The following is a 9,724-nucleotide window of genomic DNA, read 5'->3' as shown; positions in this document are numbered from 1 at the left end:
TTTGGGCCTACTGAGAACCCTTGTCCTCAGGGGGCAAAATGAATGTGCATGTCCCTGAATATAGGGTATCCTGAAAGGTCTCCCAGTTTCTATTCTACAGTTTTGTTTCAGAAATATTAACAAAATGTTCAAAATATTGCTCTGAGGACCGTGTATAAATCGCTTAGTTTCTCTGCCTCAGTGTCGCATCTGTACAAGGTGGAATCTACCTTCCAGGGGACCAGGGAGGATAAACACATTACAGACTGGGAGGTGCTCCCATACTGTGGTAATGGGGGCTGTACCTTAGACCCGGAAAGAGGCATCTGAGGCACCCCTTTCTCCAGCCACAGGGTGGGGCACTAACCCCTAGCTCTGCCCTAACCCTTTTCCAGTTATGGAGCTCGAGGCAGCTCCAGAGGGGTCAGTATCATCAGCCCTCATGTACAGAAGGGAAACTGAGGCACAGAGCAGGCAGGTGGCAGAGCTGGGACCAGAAGTCTAGGGTGCGGCGGCAACATGCACTAGCCCGCAATGCCCCCCCTGATCCCATGCCGGTGGGGCAGGAGGGCTGACACCCCCCTCCACATGCGAGGGACACGGGGGGCTCCCTCCTCAGGATGGGGTTGGGCTGGAGCTAATGGGAGGGGCCAACAGCGGCTCCCGCTCAAGGTGGGGGGCGTGGAAGACACTTGCCTCCCACCTCAACGGCGCCGCCGCCTGGTAGTGGCCGGTGGCCGGCGGCCGGCGGCCGCCAATGGCCCCGCCCTTGGCCCTCGCCCTAGGGGCGGAGCCAAATCCAAGTCCCGCCCCCGAAGCCCCATCTTCCCACCCCTATTCGAGAGGACAGATGTCATCGCGCGTCCCCTCCTCCGATTGGCCGGCGAGGTGAGGCGTCTGGCGCGGGTACGCAGCACGTCGCCGTGGGGGATGGGAGGGGAGCTGCGAGGTCAGAGACACAAGATGGCGTCACCCCGTCGCGGGTCTGGAGGTGGAGACGCCGCTCGGGCTTCCTAGGGGAGGGGCGAGGCTGAGAGCTACAACCGGAGCCGTCAGCGGAACCGGGGTCGCTGCTCAGGTGCGTGCGGGGCCCTGGGAAGTTCCGTGTCCCCCGATCCTGAGCGGGGAGCCCCTGTTCCTCCCCCCGCCTCCCCGATCCTGAGCGGGGAGCCCCTGTTCCTCCCCCCGCCTCCCCGATCCTGAGCGGGGAGCCCCTGTTCCTCCCCCCGCCTCCCCGATCCTGAGCGGGGAGCCTCTGGTCCCTCCCCCGTCTCTCCCCCCCCCGATCCTGAGCGAGGAGCTTCTGGTCCCCCCCCCCGCCTCCCCTATCCTGAGCGGGGAGCCCCTGTTCCTCCCCCCGCCTCCCCGCGCCCGAGCGGGGAGCCCCTGGACCGCCCCCCGATCCTGAGCGGGGAGCCCCTGTTCCTCCCCCCGCCCCCCCGATCCTGAGCGGGGAGCCCCTGTTCCTCCCCCCGATCCTGAGCGGGGAGCCCCTGTTCCTCCCCCCGCCTCCCCGATCCTCCCCCCGCCTCCCCTATCCTGAGCGGGGAGCCTCTGTTCCTCCCCCCGCCCCGATCCTGAGTGAGGAGCCTCTGGTCCCCCGCCTGCCCCCCCCCCCGATCCTGAGCAGGGAGCCTCTTTTCCCCCCGCCCGCCTCCCTACCCCCGATCCTGAGCGGGGAGCCACTGTTCCCCCCAGCTCGCCTTCCTTCCCTCCCCCTAATCCTGAGCTGTCCCCCCCCCTCCCCAATCCTGAGCGGGAAGCCTCTGTGCCATCAGATCTCCCTCCCGGCCCCCGATCTTCTATCACCCCTCCCCCCATTCTCCTCATGCACCCCACATCTCCTCTATATCTAGAGTGCAAGGCTTCTCTTACACCCCTACTTCCCTGCACGCTGACTCCTCCCTATCTTGAGCAGGGTCTTGTTAGCCCTCCCATACAGCCCAGGTTCTCCCCTGCCCCCTATACTTTGTGGGGAGCCTCTTTTATTTTTCCTTACTACACATACCTAGCTATACCAGATGCAGTCCCCTCACGGCTTTAGTAGGGAGTATGAGTTATACACACAAACTCCTATTTCTCTCCCCCCATAATGCTGGGGGCTGATTTCCCCTCTTGGCAGACAGTGAGGGCCCTGAGGTTCCAATCCTGGGGAACGGAAGGATTTATTTCTCCCTCCCCTGTCGAAGGCACACTTTTGGCTCTCACACTTTCCAACTGTGCATGGCTGCGGGGGACCCTTCTCCACTTTCACTCCTTTGTTTTCAAGCCTGCTGCCATTTTCTCTGCCCTGGTCTTCCAGGGTGGTCTGCAGACAGGGACTCACCTTGTTTACCTGCTGGACTCTCCCAGTGCTGACACAGTTGAGTGTAGGCAAGTGAAACTTCCCTTTCCTGAGTCACAGTCGCTTCACCCAGTGTGAGTTGCTTCCCTAATCACAGGTTTTTCTTCATTCTGCCTAGCAGAAGGCTCTTAATGTCCTTGAGGCACTTCAGCTAAAGGAGGCTGCACTGTAAGGCCGAGAACAGTATTGTCTCCCTGTGTTGTTCAGCTGTGAATTGATCAACGATACCTAGGTGCTGTTTGCCACCTTTAAAATCTTTATGGTTATTAGAGCAATTGGGTTAGCTAGCCCGGACCAAGCTCCTAAATGGCAATCTGTGCTCTGGTGAGCTCACAGTCTAGGTTTGTAACAAGACATAGCAGGTGGATGGAACAGACAAACTGGGTGATAGAGAACAAGCAACATTAAAAGAGGTGCGAGTATTACAAAATAGGCAGTATACCTGGCTTGTCCACTGCTTAGCCGTTTTCAGGTGGTAATGGTCTCTAGGCATCATAGCAGAGATTAGTCTTATGGAGGGATTGGAAGGAGGATAAGGTGATAGCTATATGGATTTTGATGGGCATTTTTCCCATTTGGAGTTGAATGGGAGGTGTCGGTGTGAATGGGGTGATCTGTATTTAAATGTTATCTTCCACATCAAATTTTAAGTTCTAAGATGTCTGGAAACTGCTTTTGAAAGTACCGTGTGGTGCACTTATTTATGAAAAATTGTTACCTCACACAAATGACAAGTAAACACACAACTAAATACGTTTAGTTCTATAGGTCTCCCAAGTGAGGATCTCAGAGCATTTATGTCTGCTAACTAAACCTTGCAAAAATCATCCCACATGATAGGTAATGCCTCTTTGGTACAGATGGGTAAACAGATACAGAAGTTAAGACAAACCAAACCTAGTTCTCCTGACTCTCAGTCCTGGATTGGGTATAAAAGTTGTACCCAAAGTTTAAATGGGATTTGTCTTGTGCTGTATTTCATAGCTAACAAGTGAATATTGCCAAAAGTAAAAACTCTGTCAGGAATCCCAAAGTTGAGGATTTGTTTAAAAGATCTCTATTTAATATAAACATTTGGCAAGGTTTTAAAATTCTAATGGTATTGTTTTGTTTGTATGTAAACATTCCTTGGTGATATTTATAATCAGCATTGTGCTGATTCATGTGTCCTAAAGTGAAAGTGACTAGAAACAAAAGTGAAAGTGTACAGACTTAATAATATCTGAACTCCAGTGAAACACAAAAAATAAACATAAAGGAGAAAATTAAATTAGGGGTTTTTTCCTCCAGAAATTTCGGGTAATATTACTAACACAGATAAAGAAATAATTTGTCAGTTTTCCTTTTAATATGACATTAAATTAGATTTGATCTTTAAATTAAAACTATTAAAAAAAATTGAATTGTATACTGTTAAGGTACTCAAACTTTTTTCCTCGAAAGAAATTGTGATCTTGTAGCTGGAGGGGCAGAAAAATCTTCTGGATTTTTAGAAACTGTGATTGTACCTTTAAAGACCTTGTGGAAGAAGACATAATTAGAGCATGTCAGGAATAGTTTTCCATAAAACACGGCCAATTCATCAAAACCAGAACTCTTTGTGGGAATGTACTAGTTTCAGCAAAAGTTTTGTTGGGACAAGTTTCTTAGGTCCATAGTGGAATTTCTGGTCAAACCAAGAGTGAGAAGAATGAAGACTAGATAACAGTCCTGTGGTTAGTATACTTACCTGGGATGTGGGAAACCTGGGTTCAAGCTCCTACTCCTAGGCATATTTATTTATACAAAGTGGGACATTTTCAACAGGAGATTGAGACTCATTTGGGATATATAGAAGAATGGCAGAGTGGGGACTTGACCCTCGGTCTCCTATATCCCAGAGAAGTGCCCCAACCGCTAGGCCGTTGGCTGTTCTGAGGTGGGTCTCTGTTTTTTGTGGAGAAGCATTTGTTTTGTTCCAAGGAGGAGCAGGAAAAAATAGAAATGTCAAAATCTTCATGAGATGGCCCAGCTCTAGTCATAAACATCCAAGATATGGTGTTGAAAGGACTTGCTGTTAATCCAAGAGGTAGAGTTTGTAGCTGGGAACATAGGAATTACCATACTGGACCAGATCCAAGTCCCTCTACTCTAGTATTCTGTCCACCAGATGATTTAGAGACAGGTGCAAGAACCCGACAGTTGGCAGATGGAGTAATCTGCCCCCACAATAGGTCTCATTCTGATCTCTAATGGTTAGAGAATGACTTAAATTCTGAAGCGTGAGGTTAATATCTTTCACAAAATTTATCATTAATTATAACTCTTGATAGTCCTATAATATCCAGTCCTCTTTCGAAACTTAAGCTCTTGGCCTCAACAATTTCCTGTGGCAGTGAGTTCCAGAGTCACTTAAACTACACATGTGAGGGGGGAAAAAAAGACATGTTTGGCAAAATAATATTTCCTTATCAGGTTTTAATTCCTCATCTTTTTAATTTAATTGATTGCTCCTTTGTGCAATGAATAGCCTCAGAAGGATTCGATTTTTACTAGTAATTATTGGTAAACATCAATTTGTCTGCACATAAACTAATGAAAAATGTTTTTATCGACAATCAAAATTTACAGATAAAGTAAGAAGAATGGTGCTTGAGAATTTAGCATTTGATTTAAGGGTACTGAGTTTGTATTTTTTTGACATGATATTGACCTTAGTGGTTTAATAGTTATAAAGCTTTAATTTTTTTGATCTCAGCATCTACTGTCATTATGTTTTTGTGCAACCCCCTCCATTCTGTTTTCCCCGATAGTTTCCTACAACTGCGAACATTTAAATTGATAAAAATAGAAAAGAATGCTTTTAAAATAAGAATCAATATCTGTCAATTATAATAAAAATCAAATTCTGCCAAGCCTAGTTATGAGACAAGGAGAACAGAGCCTTGCAAATTTCCTTTTCTAGCCCATTCATCATTTTATATACATTTATCGTGTCCTCCCTTTTTCATTGTTTGTTAGGTAAACAGTCCCTGTCTTGTGACCTCTTCAGATGCGTTTCCATGGCCATGGCCATCTGATACTGTTTGACAAGGTCCCTGCCCTAAAGATTTTAGTCTTGTTAAGGCATAGACAGAACAATTCAACCCAGTATGTGTGATGTGTTAGAGAATTTCTGGAGGGGTCATAATAGAAAAGCTCTGTGAAAAAATGTATTTAAGGAGATTTGTAGGAAAAGAGAATAAAAGAGAACAATATTTGAGAACAAAAGAGCTGTTTTGCTTTACAAGAGCTTCTCTGCGTCATGACAGAACCGTTTGGTTTCTCGTCCCTTTGCTTTATATTTACCTATCCCTAATGCCCTAGAAAGGAAAAACCATTGGTTTTACGGCGCATGCTCTGTAATCTGCCTCTGGGATTGCAGTAGATAGATACAAAGTTGAGCACACAGTACTTCTTGCATCCGAAGAAGTGGGTATTCACCCACGAAAGCTCATGCTGCAAAACGTCTGTTAGTCTATAAGGTGCCACAGGATTCTTTGCTGCTTTTACAGTTACTTCCATGTTAATCACCGAGGTGGCTAATCCTCTATGGTATGTTGTTGCATTGCTTAGTGCCAAGGTCCTTTGATATGGTCTGAGTATGCAGTGTTTGAGTCTGTAGTAAAAAGAACGAGGAGTACTTTTGGCACCTTAGAGACTAACAAATTTATTTGAGCATAAGCTTTTGTGGGCTAAAGCCCACTTCATCAGATGCATGCAGTGGAAAACACAGTAGGAAGATTATACATATACATACACACACACAGAGAGAACATGAAAAAATGGGTGTTGCCATACCAACTCTAATGAGACTAATTGATTAAGGTAGGCTGTTATCAGCAGGAGAAAAAAAACTTTTGTAGTGATAATCAGGATGACCCATTTCAAACAGTTGACAAGAAGGTGTGAGTAACAGTAGGGGGGAAATTAACATGGGGAAATAGTTTTTAGTTTGTGTAATGAATCATCCACTCCAGTCTTTATTCAAGCCGAATTTAATGGTGTCCAGTTTGCAAATTAATTCTAGTTCTGCAGTTTCTCACTGGAGTCTGTTTTTGAAGTTTTTTTGTTGAATAATTGCGACTTTTAGGTCTGTAATTGAGTGACCAGGGAGGTTGAAGTGTTCTCTGACTGGCATTCTTGACACAAGAGGATCTGTTCAGAAAAGCCAGTGTCAGGGTTTTTATTGCCTTTTTAAAGTAGGAGAGATCAGATTTGAGTTGTTCTAAATCTTTGCCTCTGTTGGGTATTTCCATAAATGCTAGATTATCTGAGAGAGCCTATTTTCCATGAGCTATGTGCGTTTTAAAAGGACTGTCTTTACACTCTGTAATTTGAGTTGAGTCTGCTGTTTTCCTTAAAGAAACTGTAGGCTTTATTCAAGATCCTTAAACTTGTTTAAACTTATAAAATACAGGAGTCTTGAAATGCTGTGTTTCATCAGCTGCTTTATGATTAGGGTTAGAACAGAAATTTGTGACTAATGCCTTACATTTTTAGCTGTCCTATCAGCAACTCTGACATCATAGAAGTAATAGTGTAACTGGGAAGATCAATAGCTTAGGAGGATATGAATCTCACCCCTGAAGTCATCATTGCTTCTGCTGTTAGAAAACAGGCTGAACGTGAACTGTACTTAAAAAGCTATTTGGCTGGTAGTACTGGATAGTTCAGAGGCTGGTAATGGGATCAGGAGCTTTTAACTGCTAGTTAAAGTCCAACCTATGTTTATAGGCACCTGAATTCATTCCATACAATGTTTGCAATGCTGTAGCCATATTGGTCCCAGGATATTAGACAGACAAGGTGGGTGAGGTACTATCTTTTATTGGACCAACTGCGGTTGGTGACAGACACAAGCTTTTAAGTTAAATCGTGCTCTTCTTTAAGTCTCTGAAGAAGAGGAGCACGGTTTAACTGAAAAGTCTCTGAAGAAGAGCTCTGTGTAGCTCTCACCAACAGAAGTAGGTCCAATAAAAGCTATTACCTCACCCACCTTGTCTTCCTGTACAGTGGCTGTCTGGTAGCCTGTGTCAAGTCAGTTTGGTTAAGTCCAGTCTGAATGGACAGATGTACACACACCATTTCTACAGTTGGCCCCACTTACTGATAATCTCAAGAGGCCACAGATTGAAATGGCTATGGAGACTTGGGTCTGGTCTGCACTACAGAGTTAGTTCGTTGCAAGGCAGCTTACGTCAACCTAACTATGGAAGTGTCTATGCTTAAATTTTGCTCATGTCGGCATAACTGCCCCATTATGCCTACTTAATAACCCTACCTCCGCGAGTAGTGAGAATCCAGGTCAATGTAGTTAGGTCAATGCAGTGTCAGTGTAGACACTCCGTTGCTTAAGTCAACTGTTACTGGCTTTCAGGAGCCATCCTACAATGCCCCACTGTAGCGAGCGAAGACTCGCTGCCGCGGTGCCTCCTGCTGGTCGTCTGGGGAATTAGCTCTCCAGCGTATGGACAGAGCACAGGATTCTTAGGCTTTAAGTTTGGCATGTTTCACTGACACTAAACTCCTTAAAATAAAAATATCTTAATAAAATCTTAGACTTCTTGTTAAGCACCATGTAAAAGAATCCTATATATGACTTGGGATATAGTTTCCTTTCACTCTAGCAGAACAACTGGGTGCTACCTGGATATCATGAATTTTGTTGTCATGCAGTATATTATATTTCTGTACAAAGACAAGCTGAAATGGAAGTATTAATATAGTATATACAATTTGGTAGAGATGGGAATTTGTGAGAATGAGAAAATTACCTTTAATGGAACACATTGAGTTGATTGTGTGGAAAATGGATCCAATTGTGCTGTGCTCTATGTAACCTAGGCAGGGCCGGCTCCAGACCCCAGCGCGCCAAGCGCGTGCTTGGGGTGGCGTGCCGCAGGAGGGCAGCAGGCGGCTCCGGTGGACCTCCCGCAGGCGTGCCCGCAAAGGGTCCGCTGGTCCCGCGCCTTCGGTGGAGCATCCGCAGGCGCACCTGCGGGAGGTCCACCGGAGCTGCAGGACCAGCGGACCCTCCGCAGGCACGTCTGCAGGAGGTCCACCGGAGCCGCGGGACCGGCGACCGCCAGAGCGCCCCCCGCGGTATGCCGCCCTGCTTGGGGCAGCGCAATTCCTAGAGCCGCCCCTGAACCTAGGAAAAGAGTATCTGACATCTTAGTTTCTAATTAAGCATTAGAGCACTGACTTTGAACCTGGGTCTCCCACATCCTGTTCCCTGCTCTGCTGTGGACTTCCTGTGTGCCCTGGGCAAATTATCTAGCCTCTTTGTGCTTCAGTTCCCAGTCTGTAAAATGGGCATAATAATGCTTCCTTACCTCACAGGGGTGTTGGAAGGATAAATACATTTAAGACTGTGAAGTGCTTTGAGATGTACTGATAAAAAGTGCTATTTAAGAAATAGACATTACTATTATTCATTATTACTAAACAAAAATACAGTAGGACCTCAGTTATAAACACCTCGGGAATGGAGGTTGTTTGTAACTCTGAACAAAACATTATAGCTGATCTTTCAAAAGTTTACAACTGAACATTGACTTAATACAGCTTTGAAACTTTACTATGCAGAATAAAAATGCTGTTTTCCCTTTATTTTTTTAGCAGTTTAAGTTTAACACAGTACTGCACTGGATTTGCTTTATACGCTGTTAGTCTATAAGGTGCCACAGAACTCTTTGCTGCTTGTATTTGCTTTGTTTGTTAGTTTATTTTGGGCTCTGCTGCTGCCTGATTGTGTACTTCCAGTTCCAAATGAGGTGTCTGGTTGACTGGTTAGTTAGTAACTCTGTTGTTCGTAACTCTGAGGTTCTACTGTATAATTAAACATAGAAAAAATTAAATCCCCCATATATCCCTCATGGAAACATCAGTTAAAAGGAGTGTTTAAAAACAAAAAAGGGGGGAGGGAGGAGTGATAGAACCACCCCCCTTTTTTTTTTTTTGTATTCCTGTCTCAGTGGTTACTGTGTCCTTAAAGTTTTGCTTCTCTCCATGATAGTTCAGGTTTTTGCATATCATTGTGATGTAAGCTCCTCACAAGACTGGACTTGAGTTACTAATTAACATTATTGACAGGGATATAGCGTAATTGACGGATAGAAAGCTCTTTGTATTTACAGTTCTGCAGTCATTTTACAAGTAACCACATTGCTATATTTAAATAGCTCACTCTCATACTCTTCTGAGTGAAGTTCTTTTTTTTTCTGATTTAGCAGGTGAGCGTCTGGAAAGAGATTTTTATAAAGGCTTTTTGTCCTGAGTTAATTGCGGAATCATGAGACTGGGGAAGTAGCCACAGAACTATCTTTGTCTGGAATGGGTCTTTGTAAAACAGTCATGGGCCAAGAAATAGCTGACAAG

The 9,724-nt window shown here is 45.5% G+C and overlaps 1 protein-coding gene across 1 annotated transcript in view; it reads left to right on the top strand.

The window, feature by feature from the left end:
* Positions 1–909: 909 nt before the first annotated feature.
* UBAP1 (ubiquitin associated protein 1) overlaps positions 910–9,724 on the top strand; it is a 55,773-nt gene continuing 46,958 nt past the window's right edge. The window contains exon 1 of the mRNA XM_045021618.1: positions 910–1,057. The gene's annotated coding sequence lies outside the window, so the exon portion shown is untranslated. The remainder of the gene's footprint in view (positions 1,058–9,724) is intronic.

The sequence above is a fragment of the Mauremys mutica genome, chromosome 6 (assembly GCF_020497125.1).
Source record: "Mauremys mutica isolate MM-2020 ecotype Southern chromosome 6, ASM2049712v1, whole genome shotgun sequence".
In the NCBI taxonomy this organism is placed as follows: Eukaryota; Metazoa; Chordata; order Testudines; family Geoemydidae; genus Mauremys; species Mauremys mutica.
Note: the sequence above shows the minus strand (reverse complement) of the source record. Positions and strands in the feature narration are given on the sequence as shown.